This window comes from Cebus imitator, unplaced genomic scaffold (genome assembly GCF_001604975.1).
Source record: "Cebus imitator isolate Cc_AM_T3 unplaced genomic scaffold, Cebus_imitator-1.0 Scaffold139, whole genome shotgun sequence".
Lineage (NCBI taxonomy): Eukaryota > Metazoa > Chordata > Mammalia > Primates > Cebidae > Cebus > Cebus imitator.
In genome coordinates this window covers 3213941-3238186 of record NW_016107454.1, presented here as the reverse complement: position 1 = coordinate 3238186, position 24246 = coordinate 3213941, and positions in this window count along the sequence as shown.

The window sequence follows — 24246 nt, the reverse complement described above, 5'->3', positions numbered from 1 at the left end:
AAGACAAATATTTAGAAAGAGGAAGACTTTTTAGCCTAATACCTAATTAGTAATTAAATTCCCCCAATATATCACAGTGATTAATATATGCCCAAATGATTCATACTTATTATACTTGTCTCCAGTATGGTAGTGCCTTGGAATGGGAGATAAAATAAAGAAAGAATAAAAATCTAACTTATGGTAAAATTAATTTTCCAAACAGCCTAGCATGGTAGACTTACTTGCAAGAGACCAGCATTGTTGTTAGAAAATAGTGATGCCAGCTTCCCTTACTCAACACTTACTATATTTGACAAAGGTTTGATCTTCTAGACATCCTCCCATGGTGGATAGATTTTAGGAGGTTGATGTTGCAGAAATCCTGAATAGTCTATCTAAGCTCCTTTACGTTTCTGGCACAAATTCAATTCCGAGATTCCTAGTTTGGACTTCATTTTTATTTTTGACACTTACTAATCCAGGAGTTCCTAAAACATGATTTTATTAAATCCCTAAAATATACATGAAATAGTCATCTATAACCTAAAACATACTAAAAATGAGTATTTGTAGAAACTCAGGTACATGAACAACTCTCTGCTTTCTAAAGAAAGGAATAGGCAGATATTATTATCCCTTTTCCAGATGATGAGTTTAAGTTTTAAACCTGGCTGGGAATTGGAAATATAGTCACATATACAAATGCTTATGATTAGAAAAAAGTTCAATCATCTTAGTTTAACATTAAAGGTGACATGTTGCAGGAAAAGCACAGGCTTTAGCTTAGAAGCCTCTAGGCTTGAACATTGTTTTAATGCCTATGAACTCTATGACTTAGTTGAGTGCAGTGTCAGATCCTCCCATGAATAAATAGGTCTATTGTGAGAGTAAAACGAGCCCATCAACGTGAAGTCGATTGAATAGTTCAGCATACATGAGCGACACTGCCCCACTGTTCTCATCCTTCTCTGGATTATGTATGGTCTTGTTAGTGTTTAACATCCCAACTCACAGCCCCATTTGCACCGAAGTAAGGGACAGATACAGGAATTAGACAGTTGAAGGCTAGGTGGGAAGATCTGGTTAACATGTAACCATATGGGCTTGCTGGCACTACCTGCCTGATGCCCCTCCCCTGAGTCAAGTTCAGATCTTCGAATTGTCCAATAGACAAACTCAGTGGGAAGGTTTAGATCTGCAGAGTAGACACCCATATGAAGTAAGAATGACTCCCACTATCTCAGAAGGAAATAGAGGAAGTGTTTAAGCTTGTCAATGCTTAAACCTGTTACAGAGTGATTCTCTCCAATTAAGACAAAAGGTCGCAAAGCTGTCATCAGCCAACCAATTAAGATTAAGTCACTTCTTTGCAGGGAAGAATGAGCAAAGCGTGAGAAGAGGCTTAGAAGATCACTCTGATAGGTGGCCATCTCTCTAGGCAACGTATGAATCACAAACTGAAGCATTCTTTCCATTAAGCAGGCCCCAATTTCTCTGTACATGCTGTTTATTCTCTTTCTTCTGTTCTCCACTCATTTTTAGACCAACCTGAGTCTCTCGCCTGCCTCCTGTTTTTCTATTCATTCTTCACTTCTGTATCTAATCACAGTCCTTCTCATTCCTTCCAGTGGTTCAGATTCAAATTGTATCTTTCTACCTATTTTTTCTTAGTAAAAGGTATTTATAATTCTTCTTATATCACAACTACGCATGAGTAACAGCAGTAATAAAAAGAGCTTACATTTATTGATAATTCACCTTGCACCAGGGACTATACTAAGTACTTTACATGCACTCATTCATTTACTCTCCACAACGCCCTGTGGTTTAAGGGTATACTTTTGGGTTCAGGTTCAGTTAAACGAGGCTTATAAATGTTAGCTAATCCGAGGGTCCTAAAGGTTTGACCCTGACTGGACAGTGTAAGCATGCAGTCAAGGGCTTGGAGGATTGCCTTCTGATCCCCTCCCTCCTTGTGAGGATGAGGTACATTGTTCAGATGAACATATCAGGTTTGTGGTTTAACAGCTTGTGTTAAGCAAGAACATGTGACAGAAGAAATGCAACTGGCAGAGTGGTCTATAAATTTTTAAAATTCATTTCACAAAGAAGTCACACCATGAAGACCATTTCACATTCGCCACCAACGCTAGGTAATGATTACCTTAAACAACTCCCTCCCTCTCCATTAATTAATGGGCAATTAATTCTGTTAATTTTGCAGACTTAAATCACTGTTTCTGTTTAGTTTAGTATTGCTTGTTTTAAAAAGTAGTCTTACATTCACAATTATAATTAGTAAGTTGAGCGTTTATCAAAATATCAATATTTGTTACTCAAAGTTTGCTTAACTTATTTTATTTCTTCCAGGAATAATAAGCAAATTGAATCTGCCATAGTCTCAATTTACCTGGATGGTGCCAAATCTGATCTAGTCACAAACAAAACAAGAAAAAAATGCAATAATTTGTTAGACAGTTCACACATGTGTTTATTGTCTATCCATTGCACTAGAGTTCTTTGAGAGTAAAGAGAGAGAGAGAGAAGCAAGTATATGCTAATCGTGCTGTGTGTATTTCCACATACTCTATTGCCCATGAGGGGAGACTAACTGAGGCATCTTTAATGACAGATTCTGGGCAGCAGCAAGCCGTTTTTTCTGTACACTAATTTATGCAGCTAAGAGAAAAGTAAATTAATCTCCATTATCAATCTCCCAGACAGCAAGAGTCAAACCCAAAACACCACTCTGTTGATGCAGGAAGAAAATCATCCTTATCACAGATCGCATGTTTTTTGTTTCCTTTTTTTTTTTTTTAATGGATCCAGGTGCACCCATGACAGATTTTGGCAATGAGAATTATTTCCAACCCCAGAGAACCTGCCAGTTGCTGCTGCTTACTTCTGCTCATGCCTCTTGATGAGGGGCAATTGCTATGAGACAAATTACATTGTCTGTAATCTGGTCCCCTTCCCCTTAGCCATGATTCATTCTGACAAGGAAAGTTTAAAAGCAACAAGTAAAATATGATAAACAATATCCATCATTACATAGGGAAGCCTGGCTAAAAGCTTTCTGTCATTATCAATAATAGTGTTTAGTTTTCAGCCTCGCCTTGTATTGCATTAGTGGCAAATGTGAAATTCTGTAAGCAGCAAAGGTTCAACTTGGACTACCTGTGTGAACCTTGTTTCTGGTGAAACTGTGCCCAGTACCCTTCCAATGTTCCTTAAAGCAGACCTTGAGACCCAGTAGAGGTCGCACATGGCATAAAACTGATGGATGCAACCAAGAATTCTTTCCTCAGCTCTCACTTATTTCTGACTTGATTTACCTAGTCAGCTCCTCCTTCTTATTTCTGAGAAGCTGAACAGAGTTTTCCTCGCAGAGCCTTGTGTGTGGTATTTCCTGAGTTTTTCTAACATTGGCTTTTACCTTCAAGTAATGTTCTGTCCTGTCTTCTAACTCTTGGAGTCCCAGATACCACAGAATGCAATGTTCCACACAGACCTATAGACACTCACCTCTGACCTTGGACATGCAACAAGGTTACATAAGTTATAGCCACCCTTTGAAAGAATTTTGCAGTACATGAGGTTTACATGTCCAATATAGACCTTAAAAGTTCTTGGTTGAAGCATTCACAAAAATTTTACATACTAAGAAATACTACTGTCAATCCACTATGCTCTTAGACTGTCCATTTTTGATTTGTTCAATGAGTAGAATTTCACATCCCGTTTCCAACAAGCATTGCTATTTTTTTATGGTTGAGTTTTCCCACAATTTTTGTCTATACACAAGTTACTTTTCTTGAAAAGTAATTAGTACATCGTTTACTTGTGTTTTAGAATTAAGAAGTGAGGAAGTCACATCCAGAGAACTCAGCCCTGGAGTCAGTACTGGAATCTATTCCACAATAATTATAAGAGATCATAATCATCTCAGCAGCAATTCTCCATCGTTGATAGAACAGATTAATAAAAAGAGAGTAATAGCAGCACTTTTTTTCATAGTTTCTGATTTTGCTGATAAGGCATTGAGGCTTAAGAATGATGAAAGACTTAACTAACCTCCCAATATCACACAGCATATAAGTGCCTCATCTAAGTATTGAATTACTGAATTCTAATTCCAGTGTAGGTCTTCTTATGACACCATAAAACAAATCAAGATTTCAAAAAATTGGTTATTTTTTAATACCTCACCCACTTCTTATAAAACAGACGACACCGCTCCTGCCCACTTCACTGATTTACTGTGAAAATATAAAATAAAATAATATATATGATAGTACTTTGTCCATGGTGTATCCTTGTAGACATATCTGATATTATTATTATTAATTCAGTGGTTGTAGTCATAGTAGTAATTGTTCTTATTTTGGTAATATTAAAATTACCCTAGATTTTCAATATGACTTCATTATGGAAACCATCATTGTTTATAAAATACTTATCTATTTTACCACTACAAAAATGGAATAATATGATTATTTTTATTTCATTAAAATCTGCTTGAAACCAATGTTTTTACATTAATCTATAAAAACACACTTTCTTTTTTTTTTGCTGATAGAATCAATTGATAGATGTTCCCATTTTTCCATGCCTCCTGCAATTCTTGGTAATAGCTGCCTGGTCTCTCTACCAGTTAGGTTTTTTTGATAACTAGCAAACCACCCCAAAACTCAGTGACTAAACGGCTCAGAAGTGTTATTTCCCACACTTCCATGGTTGGTTGGGAAGTCATTCTTATCTTTATCTCTGCAGGCAGCTAACGATTGGGCTGGGCGGAGTAGTCCAGCCCGACTCTGCTCACATGGTTGGGGTTTGTAGGCTGCTTGGTCTGGACAATATCAACAAGAACAGCCCACTTCATGTTGCTTCTCATCTTCATGAACTAGCCTGAGCTTCTTCCCAAGGTGCTCAAACGCATCAAGAAGAGGCAAGATCCAATAATAGACACTTTTCAAGTGTCTGTATCGCTTTTTGATGTTCTGTTGGCCAAAATGTATCATAGATCAAGCCCAGATTCAAAGGTGAAGGCATTCATGTTGCCATGTTTGCAAGCAGTCTATCACATTTGTCCATATCCCTGATATCCAGAGGACTGCTTGAAAGCAGCTGTTGAGTATATTTCTTATGATCATCCCTACACAAGAAACTAATGTGGGGCTCCCAAAGAAACTAATGCGGGGCATGCAAAGAAACATCACATCTGGAGCCTAATCTTGTAAAGCCAAAGTATGCATGAAACAATTAGAGATTGAAGCAAAGAGAATAAAATGATGGCTACTCTGGAGCAGGTCAATATGCAATAAAAGAATTTCAGAAAACTGAACTCAATGGGGGAACGCCAGGATGACTTTTTGTTAAATACTTATGTTTTATTAGATTTTCCCAATGTTTTTTCATGGCTTTAGAGTGACTGGTTTATTTGTTAAAGAAAACACTGTGTGTCTGCATGTGCTATTTGTGTGTGTTTGTGTGTGTATAGGTGTTTCCTTCAGACACCATCACGTTCCTCTCCAAAATGTCCATATTGCACTTAGTGTCATGGCTCTTCCATGTGTATTACCTCCCTTGATCCTTACAGTAGACATGAGGAAAGCACTGTTTCCATTATGCCATGGAGAAATGGTCACAGAGGAGACCCAGGGAGCCACCTGGAGGCTTGCCAAGGAGCCTGAAAATAAAAGAGAATTTCACTCTTGTGAGGTAAGGACTACAGGCATAATGTCAGGAAAGGAAGACAACATAAAGATCATGGTGACTTGTGATGCATTTAGTCAACAAATATGTATTGAATGTTTACTGGCACTTCTAACATAGAATTACATTCTAGGTAGAAAGGAGACAGTAAGAAACTTAACAAAAAAGATATTTCTGGAAAAGAATAAGTACTATCAAGAAAACAAATCATGATAATATGATTAGATAAAGAATTACAAGGCAAGGGTGTGTGTCCCAAAGTGCCTAATGGGAAGAGTGATTTGCCAGCACAGCACATTCAAAAAAGTCAGTTTTGCAACTACTCATTGTGTGACTTGAGCAAATTTACTTTCCATGAACTTTGTTTCCTCTGCTGTAAAACAGAGATACTTGTAATTAGTCTAGTTTCTTCCCAGAACATTTTGGAATCAAAGAGATAACGCACATAAATGCAATTCATAGGGATTGTGTCAGAATGTAATATCATTACTACTGGTGGTATTTGTGTGTGTGTGTGTGTGTGTGTGTGTGTGCGTGTGTGTGTGGTAGCAATCAAAGTGAAAGCAAAGTTAAATTCCAAACATATCACCAAGGTTCAACTAAAAACAAGTTAAGACCGAAACTCTGGAGGGAAAGCAATTTGGCCAGATGTAGGCTCCCAACAACAATTAAACTGAATTCAGGGCATTGCAAATATACAGCAAGACTATTCATGGCTGATATAGGTTAAAAAACAGGTGGAATCCTTCTCCAACCCTGTCTGGGCTTCTAGCCTCACTGAAAACCTGGGAGTTTGTGTTCTTCCACAGAATGATACATGTTGCTCTTTTGGGTATCTAGTGCCCTAATACTGTTGTTCAGAAAGATCGGAACTTCAGGTTAATTTGGTGTTTTTCAACGTGTTCGGCATAGATATTGTTACACACATAACAGCCAAAAATACCCTTTGAAGTATTGAGGTACAGAAGATATCTAAGATAGGAGATTATATCTTTCTTTTACACTTGGTACCCCATGGATGCAGAAGCTCCAGGAAACTCTCCTAACTTGACAGAAAAGTAAGTTAACCACTGACTCTATTACTTGTAAATCTTAGACTTCAGTGAAGTTTTTTTTTAAATAGCAATGTGAAATATGTTCAGTGTTCATAACAGCAAACATTTACTGTGCAGCTAACCTATTATATGCTATGCACACCAATCTTTTTAAAAAAATAATTGTTATTGTGTATATTGAAGGAATGCAGCATGATGTTATAAGATCATACATATAGTAAAATGGTTACTATAATGGAACAAATAACATCTTTATGGTCTCACGTAGTTATCTATGTCCCCCTGTGTGGCAAGAGCAGCTGTAATCTTTAAGCTTTCTGAGATGGACCATTCACAGCAGGAAAGCATGGAGGGAAACTCCAGCATTCTCCAACAGAGTGGAATGTATGAAACGGCCCATGAGCAGTGCTGGGACCAAGTAAACACGGCGAGGTTTGCCATCACGGTTTTGGTTATCGTTATTGAGGCAGTCACCAGTGCTCCCCACTCTGAAGGATCTTGAGAGAGGCTTTTGCACTACTGAGGGTGGTACACCTTCTTTCCAGACACCACACTTCCTGCCTCATGGGAGTAGCCATATATGGGAGTAACACTATACTAGCTTCTTACCCGTTCCTGGCTACCTGCTCCCCTGCCCACAGCCTGTCTCACTCCATGTTAGCTTTCAGGCATAGGAATCGAGCCACATGTTTCTGATACGGTTAATAGCATAAATGCCAAAAGAGTATCAGAGAAGGCAAATGCTGGGACTTCTGTTTATATAACTTTAGGCCATTACGATGATCCCAAGACAATTTCAATTACACGAAGTTTATGTTCTAGAGGCCTTGAGGATATTAGAATACAGTTTATACCTAAAGCAAATATAAAAAACAGAACTCAGTGACTTGCTCACATGTTTGCTCTTAACTAAATCACTCCTTCACACAGCTCTTAACTAAATCACGCCTTTTTCACACAGAGCTTTGCCAAGGAAGCAAAAGCCCCTTAAATACATAGGATTAGGGAGATGGAATCATCTCTCAGCCGTCTGGGGCACTGGCATCTCACTAGGAGAATGTTTGGAACTAAAATTTTTAGACCAGTTACTTGAAGTTTATTACACTCTATTTTAAGTTTGGTATTATTTTACTGTAACTCAGTTTCTTTCAACCCAATCCATGTACGAGATGCAATGGTCACTGTCAATGGTACGAAGACCTAATAGATGTGACAAAAAGCAGAGACAATGACCTAAACCCAGTAGTTTTACAGTGCTGTGGACTACAGGAGGGGTCTTAGCAGTCTGGGGTTGAAATGCGGGACATGTGTGTGAAACTCACAACAAGGATGTTAGTTATCCTCCGTGAGTCAGGAAAGGGCCCTTTGAGGAGGGGACATTGTGTCAGGCATTGAAGAGGCATGTAACATTTGTGGATGAGGGAAAGCCGGAAGAAACAGGCAATTCTCACAGCGGGAACAGCAAAACACAGAAGCATGGGTGTGGAAGTTTACACTTATTTAGGAGAGAATTGTTTTTTATGCTTACAGCACAGATTTTTTTGAAAGATGGTCAGGGAAGGAACTGTAAGATACAGAAAGGGAAGATAAACCTGTGCTGTAGATTAAACTGAAAGACCTCAAGGCACTGTGAATCCTGAATTCTAGCATGTGTAATTCTAGGTTACAGCTAATGAGATATTAGAGGATTCTTCGCAGCATCAACTTTATTCTGACATAAACTCTTATGAGAAAGGGTTGCTCCAATTTGTAGAATCTGCTCATGTATGCTGATCTAGATTGATCTACATGTTTCTGGGAATTTATTGAACAGCTTCCAGATAGTGGGTCTAATTAGGGCTGAGATCCATTGGTGAAAAAAATCCCACAGTAAATTATTATCCTTTCTAATAGCATCTTGAGTTTATATAGCATTTGTTTCTCCCAAGTTGTTCAGAATACTTCACATGTATCATTGCATTTTCCGAATGTTTCTGAGACATAATTAGGTGCATGTATCACAGCGCTTATTTTATAAATATTGGCATCTGACATATTGATTACAGAATCTGCTTAAGATAACATGGTACCACAACTGTTATCAATGACACATTATCAGTCATTTTGCATACAAGTCACCATGTAAATAAAAACGTTATAAGCAGTTCTCTGTAATTAATTTCATACATTGAATATTTTCTCATTGACTGTAGTTTTAAAATAAATTATAACATAATATATAGATTTTCAGCACTACAGAAAAAGTATAAGAGGGAAAAAAGAAAAGTATAAAAGAGAAAAATGAGATATTACACATATCATTGCTAATATTATGAGACCATTCTTTTTTTTTTTTTTTTTTCCGAGACCAGGTCTTGCTCTATTGCCCAGGCTGGAGTGCAATGGCATGATCTCGGCTCACTTCAACTTATGCCTCCTGCTTTTGGAGTTCAGGTGATTCTGCCACCTCGGCCTCCCGAGCAGCTGAGATGACAGGCACCCGCAATTATGCAAGGCTCATTTTTGTATTTTTGTAGAGACGGGGTTTCATCAAGTTGGCCAGGTTCGTCTTGAACTCCTGACCTCAGGTGATCAGCTGGCCTCAGCCTCCCAAACTGCTGGGATTACAGGCGTCAGCTACCACAACAGGCCAAGACCATTCTTTAAACACTATACTCTGCAGTGGTAGCAGAACTGTATTATTCAGGGGCCAGTAAGGTGAAATAAATATGGAAGTAGCTAGGTACAAGCCAAGCAGGGACAAGATGCCTGTGAAGAAGCGGAAATGATAGACCCTGACTAAATGCATTGGGATTTAAGTTAGAACAACATCAATCCCATCTACTCAGGAGGCTGAGACAAGAGAATCGCTTGAACCCGGAAGGCAGAGGTTGCAGTGAGCCAAGGTCATGCCCCTGCACTCCAGCCTGGGCAAAAGAGCAAAACTCTGTTTGAAAGGCAAAAACAAAAACAAAAACCATTCAGAGCATTGTGTGAGACAAATCACCATCTGTAGGTAAATTTGGTCCAACAGGTGAGTTTACAAGCTCTGCCCATACTTGTTCATTCATCAAGCTATGATGATTAGATAAGCAAACAGACAGGGAGATAAACTGACACTAGGATAAAACAATTTTGTAAAACTAGGACCACATTTTACTATTTTAATGAAATTATTACAGTTAGCTTTAAATCTAAAAGGATTTTTTTAAAAAAGCTAAAAAACACTCTGACTTCTATATTTTCTAAACATTTGTTTTACCCCCAAAATACTTTAAATCTAATAAATTTGATTAATTAAAACAACCCAAAGAAAAAAACATATGAAGATGGTGGGTAGGAAGCAGGAGTAGCTTCCAGCTCCCACTCGGATGGACCCAGCAGCATGTGGGGTCCCACTGTGAACTTTGCTCCAAAAACTACTGCAGTAATATACTAGGAAAGCTGAGAGAATCCATATACCCTCTGAGGGAATTGGATCACTGCTGCAGGCTCCCTGAGATGTTGAAAAACTGTGAATCTGCTTGCTTTCTCAATGGGGTGGCTCATGGTCTGGGGCAAGTCTCAGCCCTGGCCACCAGTTGCCTGGAAATAGACTCAATGCTGTTAGGGTGGCACAATGGGAGTGAGACCCACCTTTAGGACTACAGGCTGCATGGGGGTGGCGTGAGGCCTGTAACTGCTGACTTGCCCCCACTGCCCTGGCAACCTTTATGACTCAGCAGAGGCAGCCATAACCCCCCTGGGAACATAACTCTATTGGCCTGGGAACCACACCGCCATCCCCCACAGCAGCCTTCAACAAGCCCTACACAAGGAGAAACTGAGCTCAGACACCCTACTCCAGCCGCCACCTGGTGGTCTTTCTCTTCCTGTGCTGGTAGCAAAGACAAAGATCATAATCTCCAGGGAGCTCTATGGCCCTGCCCACCATCTGAGAAATGTATGTACTTAGCCAGGTGTTTCTAGGTCAAGTTTGGATCCAACCTATAGGACTGCACCTGATGCATTCTTAAAAGTACCACCTCCTGGCTGGAAGCCAACCAACACAAAGCCAGTGCATTAAACAAACAAAAACACAACTAATAACCCTCACAGAGCCCACTTCACTCCCCTGCTACCTCCAGGGGAGCAGGTGCTGGTATCCACGGCTGCAGGACGTGAAGATGGATCACATTACAGGACTTTTTGCAGGTACTCCGCGGTACCAGTCTGAATCCCAGTAGCTCCACTAGGTGGCTAGACCCAGAAGACCAAAAGCAATCACTACAGTTCAGCACTCAGGCAGCCCCATTCCTACGAGAAAAGGGAAGTCAAACTGTCACTGTCAGCTGATTGTATACCAAGAAAACCCTAAAGACTCATCCAAAAAGCACCTGGAACTGATCAATGAATTCAGGAAAGTTTCAGGATACAAAATTAATGTACACAATCAGTAGCTCTGCAATACACCAACAGTGACCAAGTTGAGAATCAAATCAAGAACTCAACCTATTTTACAATAGCTGCAAACAAACAAATAAAATACACAGGAATATGCCTAACCAAGGATGTGAAAGGCTTTTAAAAGGAAAACTACTGCTGAAAGAAATCACAGAGGACACAAACAAATGTAAACACATCCTATCCTCATGAATAGGTAGAATCAATATTGTGAAAATTGACCACACTGTAAAAAGCAATCTAGGAATTAAATGCAATTTCCATCAAAATATCATCATCATTATTTACAAAACTAGGAAAGAAATCCTAAAATTCATATGGAATCAAAAAAGAGCTCACATAGCCAAAGCAAGGCTAGTCAAAAAGAACAAATCTGGAGGCATCATACTACCTGACTTCAAACTATACAATAAAGCCACAGTCACCAAAAAAGTATAGTACTGATATAAAGCTAGGCACATAGACCAATGGAACAGAATAGAGAACCCAGAAATAAAGCCAAGTACTTACAATCAACTGGTCTTTGACAAAGCAAACAAAAACATAACGTGGGGAAATGACAGCCTATTCATCACATGGTGGCGGGATAATTGGCAAGCTGCATGTAGAAGAACAAAACTGAATCCTCATCTCTCACATATACAGAAATTAACTCTAAGTGGATCAAAGACCTAAATCTAAGACCTAAAGCCATAAAAATTCTAGACAATAACATCAGGAAAACTCTTCTAGACATTTGCTTAGGCAAAACCTTAATGACCAAGAACCCAAAAGCAAATGCCACAAAATAAAATACAAATAGATGGGACTTAATTAAACTAAAAAGTTTCTTCATAGCAAATGAAATAATCAGCAGAGTTAACAGACAACACACACACAGAGTGGGAGAAAACCTTCACAATCTATATATCTGACAAAAGACTAATATCCAGAATCTACAAAGAACTCAAACAGATCAGCAAGAATAAAACAAACAATCCTATCAAAAAGTGGGCTAAGAACATGAATAGACAATTCTCAAAAAAGGGTATACAAATGACCAACAAACATATAAAAATATGCTCAACATCACTAATTATCAGGGAAATGCAAATCAAAATCACAAAATACCACTTTACTTTTGCAAGAATGGCCACAATCAAAAAATCAAAAAAGAACAGACACTGGTATGGATGTGGTGAAAAGGGAACACATACATTGTTGGTGGGAAGGTAAACTAGTACAACCACTATAGAAAACAGTTGTGGAGAGTCCTTAAAGAACTAAAAGTACATCACCTGTTTGATTCAGCAATCCCACTACAGATACTAAGCATCTACCCAGGTAAAAATAAGTTATTATATAAAAAAATACTTGTATGTTTATAGCAAACCATTTACAATTGCAAAAATAGGGAACCAGCTCAAATGCTCATCAATCAGTGAGCTGATAAAGAAATACATATACATATATATTCTATATATAAAATATATAGAGAGAAAATGTACACACACACACAATGGAATAGTATTCGGCCATGAAACGGAACAAAATAATGGCATTCACAGCAATCTGGATGGAATTGCGGACCATTATTCTAAGTGAAGTAACTCAGAAATGGAAAGCTAAACATCACATGTTCTCACTCAAATGTGGGAGCTAAGCTGTGTGGATGCAAAAGCATAAGAATAATACAGCGGATTTAGGGGACTTGGGGAAGGGGTTGGGGGTGGTAGAAATAAAAGACTATACATTGTGTGCAGTGTACACTGTTTGGGTGATGGGTGCACCAGAATCTCAGAAATTATCACTAAAGAACGTATTCATGTAAGCAAACACCACCTGTTCCCAGAAAACCTATTGAAATAAAGAAAATTAAAAATTTTAAAAACTCTGAATAATACGAAATGAAACATAAATAAATAAAACAATAAAACAGAGGTTGCCACTATTATATTTCAATTTAAATCCTTGTTTCAATTCTATATGGTATTAGTTTACCAAATAATATTATAAATGAAGGAAATTACCCTCTTACATTCCTCCCTTTCCACTTCCTGATTCCAAAAATTATATTTGGTTTGCATTTTATTAAAGTTGTATTCAGTGTTATAGCCAGAATTGTTGTGTAGCTCACGTTTTTAAATTAAACTAACTCATAAACACTGATTTTTTTTCCAAAATGTCTTTTTTCCAACTTTTTTTGGTTGATTCCTTGTTTTATTGGGGTTCATCTTCATTAAGAGCAAACAATTCTTGTCCGTGTGCTACCATTACACCTGACTGGCATGTTAGGTGCATATGGGAGCAGTGACCCTTTCTTGCCCTTGGGATTTCATTAGAAGTGCCCCACTGTTTTCCACACTGAGAGCAGCACACAGTCTTTTTACCACTGTGTCTCTGTTTATCTTTTTAGGATTAGTTATATTAAATATATACATATATATGTTTATATTTTAAAAGAACATACAGAGTTTTTCTTCTTTAGGTACTTTTATGTTTGAGGACATTTTCTTGTTCCTTTTTCACAATAAATAATTTCCAACTGGGCATGAAATTATCTTGGCTCACTTTTTCTTTCCCTAAAAAATTAGTAGAAATAACTCAATTGGCAGATTTCTGGCATTGACTGTTGCTGCTGAACAGTATGAGATAAGACTAATTTTACTACTCTTGGGAAGCTTGATTTTTCTGCTTAGTTTACCAAAGAAAATTTCCTCTTCCCCTTCCTTCCTCCTTTCCTCCCCTGCAACCTCCCTTCCTTTCTTATTTTCCAGTTTCTGGATTTGTTCTATTCTGTGAATAATTAGATTACAGAGTAATCATTTTGTTTCATAAAAAACACATCAGCCCATATAGGGACCAGAATCATTTATTTAGAAAATTATATATTTAATATATATATATATATATATATGTAAAATTTAATCATCTTTTTTTTTCCATTTATTTATTTTATTGCATTTTAGGTTTTGGGGTACATGTGAAGAATATGCAAGATTGTTGCATAGGTACACACGTGGCAGTGTGGGCACCAACATGCCATAAGAAGTAATAGCCAGAGCCTTGAACCTAACCTACATTCCACCATTTAATTTCCCATCCCATTCCCATGACAACCCCACGGAGATGACTCACATCGCCCCGCCACACTCATCATTCTTTTGTGTGCTTTTTTAGATAAGTTTATTATGTAAATATTTTTGTATACCCTATCTTTGTTGTTTTTAAGTTTACAAGAAGTGTGGTTTCTACAATCTTCTTGGATTTACTTTATTTACTTAAAGTTATATTTCTAGATTTCATACCCTTAGTTACTTATTATTAGCCACATCGTTTTTATTAAATCATTTTGCTCTAACAATTATTATATCCCATTCTTCTATTTTCTTTGAATACACTTCAAGATTGTTTTCAGATTTTTACGCGTTATAGAGTTCTGATATGAAAATTCTTACTTCGATTTTTTTTAAATTATCTAAAAGAATAAGTATGTAATTATTTTTCATTGTCTTGGCTTACATTTTCTTGACCACTAAGCATTTTGATATCTGTCTATGTGTTTATTTCCTATTTGCATTTTTTGTTCTGTGAAATACTTATTTATATCTGCCCATTGTTCTGTTGAGTTTTATGCTTTTCTTATTGCTTGAAGTGATCTTCATATAATTGTTTAATTTTTATCATCACTTACAAACATTAAAAATAACTTCTTCATTTTGAAACTTGTCTTTTTACTTTTTAGATTCTGTGGCTCTATAAAAGTTTTTTGAAGAAGTTTGCACCTTGATTACGTTGTGTTATTAGCAGCTGAATTTAGCAAGGTGTAGCTGAAAACAGACAGATCAAAGAAAGAAAGAATCAGCTTACAAGCAGAAATGAAAGAGAATATGGAAACCAAGGTCTTGTAGTTTGGACACCTAATTATTTCTAGTCCCCTCCCCCAATACTGTATTAGTCAAAATTCTACGCAGAAACTGAACAAAATCTCTCTTGCTGTACTGTTACTCCCTATCTCTCTCTTGCTTTCTATCTATATATGTATATACACATATAATGTATTTTATACATTGTAAATCTATTTGTATCCATAAATAATGTACTTTATATATGAAATACAAACGCTCGAGATAAAACTCTTAATGAAAATGGCCATAGTGAAGATAAAACTCAAACTAACAAGGAATCAACTACAAAAAAAGTCAGAATGAAGACATTTTGGGGAAAAAAATCAGTGATTATGAATCAATTTAAATATTTATGTATATGTGTATATTTATACACACATATATACACATATGTATACATATGCAGGCACACATATATCTTACTTTTTCATCTCATATTAAAAACGAAGCTTTTATGTGGGTGCAGGATTTCTATAAGAAAGGCTTACCTATACATTATAATCTGATTCAAGAAAAAGATAAGTCATTGTATGAAAACATAAAGCAAAAGGATAATGCAGAAATCAATGCCAGCAAAGGATAGTTTGATAAAGTTAGAAAGAGAATTGGCTTAAAAAAATTCACGATAACAGGAGAGTCAGCCCCTGCCAACCAAGAAGCAGAAGGCAAGTTCCCAGACTCCACTAAGAAAATCATTGAGGAGAAAGGACATCTGCTTGAACAGGTTTTCAATGCAGGCGGAAAAACTTAATTCTGGGGAATAAATTCAAAAGAAGATTTATTAATAAGGAAAAGAAACAAGCACCACGACTTCAGGCAGGAAGGGACAGACTGACTCTACTGCTTTTGAAAATGCCCTTATCTGTAACTCCTGACCCTTGAAGGGGAAAGATAAACATCAGCTGTCAGTCTTTTGGTTGTACAGCAAGAAGTCTTGGTCAACAAGAAACTTATTTCTAGATTGGTTCTTTCAGCGCTTTGTCCCTGATACCAGAAAGTAAATACCTTGCCAGTAAGGCACTTCCTATTAAAGATGTTTGAGATGGGACAATGCCCCTAACTACCCAGAACCCAGGGAGTTTAACACTGGCAGTGTCAAAGTGATCGATTTGCCCCTAAACACAACGTCTCCAATTTGATCTTTAGATCAGGGTGTCATAAGGATCTTTATGTCTCATGACACATGGTATTCTGTGAAAAGGATTGCCAATGCCGTGGAAGAGAACCCCAATAGAGAGAACTAGTCATAAAAATCTGAAAAGGTTGCACCATTGCAGATGCCATTGCTGTGACGTAGAAAGCCATGAAAATGATCAAGCCGGAAACAACACATTCCTGCTGGAGAAAACTGCGTCCAGATGTTGTGCGTGACTTGACAGGGTTTACCACAGAACCAGTCAGGGACACCATGAATGAGATTGTGGACTTGGTGAAAGAGGTAGAGGGTGAAGGGTTTCAAGATGCAGATTTTGCAGAAACACAAGAGCTAAAAGCCGCCACAGCAGAGAAACTAACACAAGATGACTTGGTGAAGATGAGTGTTTCCAAACCAGCGCCAGACAGTGAGGAAGAGGCTGTAAGAGAAGTAGTGCAGGAAACAGACCGACACTGCGCAACGTGGCAGACGGTTCCGATTGTTCAAGACGGCTTTTGGCTTCTTTGACAACACGGATCCTTCTATGTTACCAGGAATGAAACTAAAGCAAAGAGCGGAAGGATTGGTACCATGTAAAAACATTTTTAGAGGAATGAAAAAGTAATAAATGTAGACGAAAATGACAATGGATTTCTATAAAGTTCCATTGAGTGTGCCTGCCTCCCCTTTCACCTCCTCCCTTTCTTTCACCTCTGCCACCCCTGAGACAGAGGGCCAACCTCTTTCTCCTCCTCTTCAGCCTACTCAACATGAAGATGATGAGGATGAAGGCCTTTATCATGATCCGTTTCCACGCAATAAATAGGAAATCTATTTGTCTTCCTAATGCTTTTCTTAATACCACTTTTTTCTCCAGCCTGCTTTACTGTAAGAATATAGTATATAGTGCATATAACACATAAGTTATTTGTTAGTGGACGATTTATATTATTGGTAAGGCTTCTAGTCAACAGTATCCTAATAGTAGCCAAGGTTTTAGGGACTCAAAAGTTATAACTGAGTTTTCAACTGTGGGGAAGGTGGGGTTGGTGCCCCTGATTTTTAAGTTGTCCAAGGGTCAACTTTGATTTATGCCTTTACTAAAGATCAGACTAGTGACCAGAGGTAAGGTGATCAGGCATGGGGGCAAGGAAATGGACACATAAGACCGAGCAGGACATAGAAAAAGTTCTGCGTTTTACATCAGTGCCCACCAAACAGGCACCGAAGAACCAAGTCAGCACAATGCCACATCCAGTTGATACCAGCCAGCCTTCATCATCTTGTATCTAAAAACCTGCACAAGAGCAGTGACTGTGACTGGGTTGGCAACCTGAGGCCACAGAAGAACTGGGCAGATAGCACAGAGTCCACAGTGGAGACCAGGAAGAAGCCAGCAGGGAGTCTGGGCCTCTGAGAGCCTGCACTGACCACACCGAACTAAGATGCTCTAATGGGAGCCAGGTGTGCATGATGATTTGTTAAATCACTGAGACTGGGAGGTCAGTTTGTCATAGCACCCATTGTTACTTACCTGACACATCAAGAACATTTCTAAACTCTTCTGCATGTGCCTTGATGCAGCAAAATATCTGTGATTCCTCGTCAGTAGAAAAAATGTCACAACTGTGGAGGCTTTGCTCTGGACCGAGAACATGACATATTCCAGTGAGACACATGCTTGCTTTTTCGTTTTTTCTTTCACAAGATATTAATTAGCCCCTGAGGAATAAGGCATAAAGTGGCTCATAGCTTAATGTAGTAGCACTTTGACTCTTCATGTTGACCAGAGCACTGATTAATTTTTTAATTAGTCTTATGACTTCCTTTTTGAGACATATGTTACTGAATAGTAAATGGTGACTACCAGCAGGCTTCTGTTTCTTAGAGGGAGGGTTACCAGGCCTATGAGTTAAGGCAAAGCTACTTAGCTTGCCATACAGAGCCTTCACGATTGGCTTCACTGAATCACTCCAGCGTCGTCTCTGGATAGACTGTTTTCATTTCACTCTGAGACAATGACAGTGCGGGAACGGTTTTTAAACCGTATATATTTGCTTTCATATTACCACACCACTGCCCACACGGGTCTTCTGCCTGGAATCACTTTCTTCCCAATGGGAGCCTTTTTGTTGTCCAAAACAGCTCAGGATTCATCTCTGCCATGAGTCCTCTGAAGTTTGTGTATAGTTTATGTTGCATTAAACCCACTGAAGTGTAATTCAGTTTTGTACAAGTCTATTTGCCCAGAGTCAGGATGGAGGAGCTTGATAACTTTGCCTTTTTACAGTCCTCTGTACCCAGCATGCAGCTCTGACCTCAAGAAAAGCAGAGTACCCGAGGGATGAGGGGAGTTGGGGAACTGGGGCTTTGGACTGTGAGGTTAATTTGAGCCATCACACGACACCTTGAAAGTCTCTGTGGACGTGTCTATCATGGAGGGGGGCTGAAGATATGAAAAGAGGAGGAACAAGTGGAGTTTTCTGAAGAAAATCAAACACCGCATGTTCTCACTCACAGGCGGGTGTTGAACAATGAGAACACATGGACACAGGGAGGGGAGCACTACACACTGGGGTCAGTTGGAGGGAAATAGGGGAGGGATGGTGTGGGGTGGGGAGTTGGGGAGTTGGGGAGGGATGGCAGGGGGAGAGATGCCAGATGTAGGTGATGGGGAGGAAGGCAGCAAATCACGCTGCCACGTGTGTACCTGTGCAACAATCTTGCATGTTCTTCACATGTACCCCAAAATCTAAAATGCAATAAAATAAATAAATGAGAAAAATAAGTAAATAAATAAATAAATATTTGAATAAAAAAAAGAAGAAAAGCTATAGGCATAATTTTGTGACGAGAAGTTTAAAGATGGAATTGAGAGGAGGCTGCGAGTCCCAATGTACGCTTTTTAAACCTCTGCTTTGGTCCTTCAGCGACTTATCGGCCGAGGTGTTAACTTAGCATTTCTACAAAAAATTAGCAGATAGCTGGCGTTTGGAATTAACAGAATCTGGATGTGACGTAGATGTGAATTTGTCCTTGTCACTTGCTGTGTGATAGTCAATAGGGGCGTTCAAAAGGCCACTCTGTGAGCCTCAGCTTCCTCTGTCAAATGAAGAAATACTGTTTTCAATCTCACAGCGATCTTGCGAAAATAACGTGTGTTAAGACGCAATGCGTGTAAACACTGTCCTGAAATAGCTGCATAATACAGCAAGACCTCAATGTTGTGGATAAGTTTTTGGAAACTGGGACCTTAAGCCAAATGACATATAAGCAAGCCAATCTATCTATTCGCTGATTGATAGAAATGAGACTTACTTAGTTTCCTAAGAACTATTTCTGGTCACAGAAACATCACCAAACTTCTAAAGAAAGACTTGAAACACTTCTGATATTAAACATATAAATGTGAGCTATAGATACATTTAAGAAAGATTCATAAAAACAAATTATTATGTATCTGTTTATTCTTGTTCAAGGTCTTGGGCTACAGGAACTTGTCCCATTGACTCAGAGCACATGGTGAGAGTCAGCCCTGGACAGGTCATAGCTCCGTTGCAGGGACAATCACACCCACCCGCACTCACTCACACTGGGACTATTGAGACACACCAGTTAACCAAAGGCACACAGCTTTGAGATGAGGGGGGGACATCAAAGGACATGGGAAGAACCCAATGCAGACATGGGGAAAATGTGGCTACTCCACAAGAAGGGCCCCCATGATAGTCACTTTTTTTCTCATCAATCTTATAATAAAATGATGCTGAACAAAATGACTATATGTGAGGACCTTTTGTACATAACAAATATTGCGATTGCCATTATTTTGTATAAATAATATTTATTAAATATCTTACAGCCATATCTTCTACCTCTGTATTATGGTTCTCTTGGACACATATTCGAATCATATTTACTGTCACTATTATAAATAGTGTGAGGTTACTCTATACAATTCATAGTATAGTGTCAGAAAGAAAGCATTGATTCAAGAAAGAGCTAAATCCCAATGCCAACTTTCCCGATGACCATTTACATGACTTTGAAAGTGTAATTCCTCGTCTCCAAGGCTGGCTCTTTGCTGCAGAATTCTCTTCATAAAGGGCAGGAACCTCCTCGATATGCATCCCTGGCTCCTCTCTCTTTCTTTTTATAAAGACACCTCTGTTCCTGGCACTCTTCTGTTTATAAACTTTCTTGGTTTGGTGTCCCCCACAGAGTCATTGATATGGTTTGGCTCTATGTCTGCACCTAAATCTCATCTTGAATTATAATCCTCATGCTTCGAGGGAGGGAGCTGGCAGGGGCGACTGGATCATAGGGGCAGTGTCTCCCATGTAGCTCTTGTGATAGTGAGGGAATTCTCACGAGCGCTGATGGTGTAGAAGTGTTTGGCACTTTTTCCCTCACTCTCTCTCTCTCTCTCCTGCCACCATGTGAAGAAGGTCCTTATTTCCCCTTCATCTTCCACCACAATCGTAAGTTTCCTGAGGCCTCCCAGCCATGCGGAATGGTGAGTCAATAAAACCTTTCTTCTTCATAAATTACCTGGTCTCAGGTAGTTCTTTATCGTACTGTGAAAATGAACTAACACAGTCATATGCATGCAGTCATCAGTCCAGCTGAACTTTCTAGTTGCTTCCAGCATGTCCCTTCCCTCTGCCATCCCTTCTACATAACCCCACCTTACTCACATCTCAACGCATGTCCTCCCCAGCCTAGCTTTACTGCCTATACTAAGATATATGATTTACTCATTCACAAACCTTCAAGCTTCAAACCTGAGCTTTCTTCGTGGGACAACTTAACAGCTACCTTTTTATCCCGTTTTTGTGAATCCCCTAAAGCTCTTCACACTGTTTGAATGTAATTTATTTTCTGAATGGAGTGATGCATTTAATGAACCTCTATGTTCTGTATCTTAAATTAATTTAAGTACACATCTTGTCTCTAAGATGTGAAGAAATGGGGAATATAGATTTCAATCTCATTTATTTCTAAATCAGGCCTTGTATGCAGTAGACTCTCAGTGAATGCTCCTGAATGAGAAATGAGAAATAGAAATGGAAGCCAAGGGTTTGCTTTCTTTTGGTTTCAGTTTGCATTTTACTTGCCCAGCTGGTTAGAAGACATTTTAAATGTGAGGTTCACCTGCAAGGAAAAACAGTTCAGCACAGAGAAATTCTTACTCACTTTAGTCCTCCACAGAGCTTTCCCCAAGCTGTGATTCCTCTGCAGGCAATTTCGTGTCAATACATATGCAGTAGGGTAAGTACAACCCAGGGGAGAATGAGATTCCATCCCCCCAGGGAAGCAGAGCAGGACGCTGAACTATGTAAACATCCCACCGCTCGTTTATTATTATTATTATTTGAAGAAATTTCACCAAGGTATTTCAGATCATCCACGTTATTTCTTTGAAAAATTTTGTGCGTTAGCTCTGCTGTTTTCTACTTTGTGTCATTTACTTTTATTATTTTATCCACATTTTATACATTGGAGATCAGATTGTAGCAATAATAAGGAAATCTATTTATTTGGACCCAGAGGCAAAATTCTGAATATATATTCTTCTCTAGTAGACCCTAACCATATAGTCTTTTTCTAGAAATGGTTTTATTGGATTTCTTGGAAGAAAGCAGGTAAGATTTGCCAAATTACATCTCTAAGTCATGATCAGACAGAAAGCGGTCATGGCACTTTCAAACGATGCATGAGGGCAGAGGGTTCATTTACTACCTTTCTTAAAACCAATAGATACACTCTATGTGTTTTTAACTGATATCTGACATGACACATTTGTCTTTTTTTTTCTTTTTGAGACAGAGTTTCACTCCTGTCGCTCAGGCTAGAGTGTAGTGGTGCTATCTCTGCTCACTGCAACCTCCACCTCCCAAGTTCAAGTGATTCTCCTGCCTCAGTCTCCAGAGTAGCTGGGACTACAGGCACATGTCACCATGTCCGGCTAATTTTTGTATTTTTCGTAGTGACAGGGTTTCACCATGTTGGCCAAGATATTCTTTATCTCCTGACCTTGTAATCCACCCGCCTCAGCATCCCAAAGTGCTTGAATTATAGGTGTGAGCCACTGCACCTGGCCGACACATTTTTCTTATTCAAATAGAAAACCTTTGAATATTTTAGCCATTTGTTTTTATCTGTACAATAAAAACACATATTAATAGTGCATGAGTATACACAGATTTTACTCACGTATGTGAATGCATTGGGTTTCCGTGATGGCCTCCTGAAGGAGGGTCTTTGCTGTGTTTTTTTCCAAGATTTACAAAAGTTCAGGAGTGTTAAGTGGCTTTTTTCAAACTCTAGTGACTTATGAATGTGCTACAAGTAAACCTTAATTTTGTGAATCTTAATCTGTGGGTCTTTCTTTAGATTGCCACCCAATCTAAACGTAGTCACATAAGGAATCAGAACAATAGTTATAGACTGATTTATACTCCATTGTTCCAAGTCTCTCTAAGAATTTGATCCAACTGTTAACAATTTAAAAAAGGTAAACTTCTATTTATGAGTTGTCAATTATGCAGGAGTGGCCTTTGTCTTCTTTAAACACAGTCTGTTTAAAATGTATTATAAATCTACTAATATTACCTAAATTTCAAGACATTTTATTGTTCTCCAGTACCAACATATTAAAAATCCAAACTTCTCACAATCTCTTTAGTAAACGGCCTCCAACCTTCCTTGGCTTGGCCGACCCCCGTCCAGCTATCTTTTTCATTTACCCTTGACCCCCCAAGCCTAACTCTCAAACACATAATACAAGCCACACTGTGGACACACTAAACCTCTTGCAGCACTGGGCGTTAGGCTTTTTAAGTCTCTGAGCCTCATTATGAAGAAAGCCTGAACTAGGGGAAGCTGAACCTGGTGTGTGTCAGGGTGTTTAAATCTCTGGTTCCTATTCCTGGAATCCTTTAACCAGTCCAAAAGGAAAGAGATGGTATAAAGAAGAAAGAGCCCAAGGTGCACAGCAACTCTCTGATTAAGGAGGTTTCAGAAGCTGCCATCAACTTTCTTCCTTTATCTCAATTGTCAGCATAAACTCAACTGCCACCCATAGCTGCGAGGATGCCTGAGAAAAGTTTCTTCTTGTTGTCTTTGTGCCTTTCTTCTAGTATGAGAAAAAAGTTACCAACAGACATTGGGAAATGACTAGCAGCTTTCTCACTCAACTCTCGGGAGGTCAAAGCAGAGTATCATAATCAAATGTAAGGCTGAGTATTCTTCTAGCAACAGGAGAAAGAACAGGATGTGTGACAATGGACAGAGAGCAACGAGCATTGGGAGATACATTGAGGAGACAGTGGAAGAGTTAAAGAAAGGGGAAAGAAACACAAAATGCAGCTCAACAGACAGACAGGTTCATTTTAGAGAAATAAACCTGGGAGGGGCTTCTGGTTGATTTCAATCAGGAGCACTCTGTCTCACAGCCTCAGAGTATATATTGGTTATAGGGTGAGGGGGCTTATCACAAGCTTGGAATGTTGCTGTGTGGGGAGCAGTTTACGGCAGGGCTGGAATGTCTCTGGGGAGAGGGGAGGTCATCCTGGGGCTGACATCTTTCCAGCTGAAGGGGAGGTTAACTCAGGGCTGCCATATTTCTGGTCAGGGAGGGGTTTGGAATGTTTCTGGCTGGAGATGTTATTTGTGGTTTATGGTCATGCTGACCTTAGCCATAAGAATGAGGCCCTTTGGATTTAGGTGATGTTTGATCAAGGCAAAACTTAAAATGGCTGTACTTGTCCAAGATAGCGATGCTCCTGCTCTATCCAACAGGAGACACAGGGCTGGGTGAGGGCAGGGAGGCACCGTGAGGATGCCCAATCTTCCCCTTTCCACTTTGCTTTCTCTTATCTCTTCCTACGTATTCTTCTGGCAAATGTCAGCAGAAATTAACTGCTTTTAGGACAACCAGGAAAGTAATTGTATTTTTTACCCACGAGTTCATCCTAGTGCTTCTTTGAAGAACTCACATCGTCACCCAACACCACCATATTTACCAAGAGAACTGCCATATGTTCTC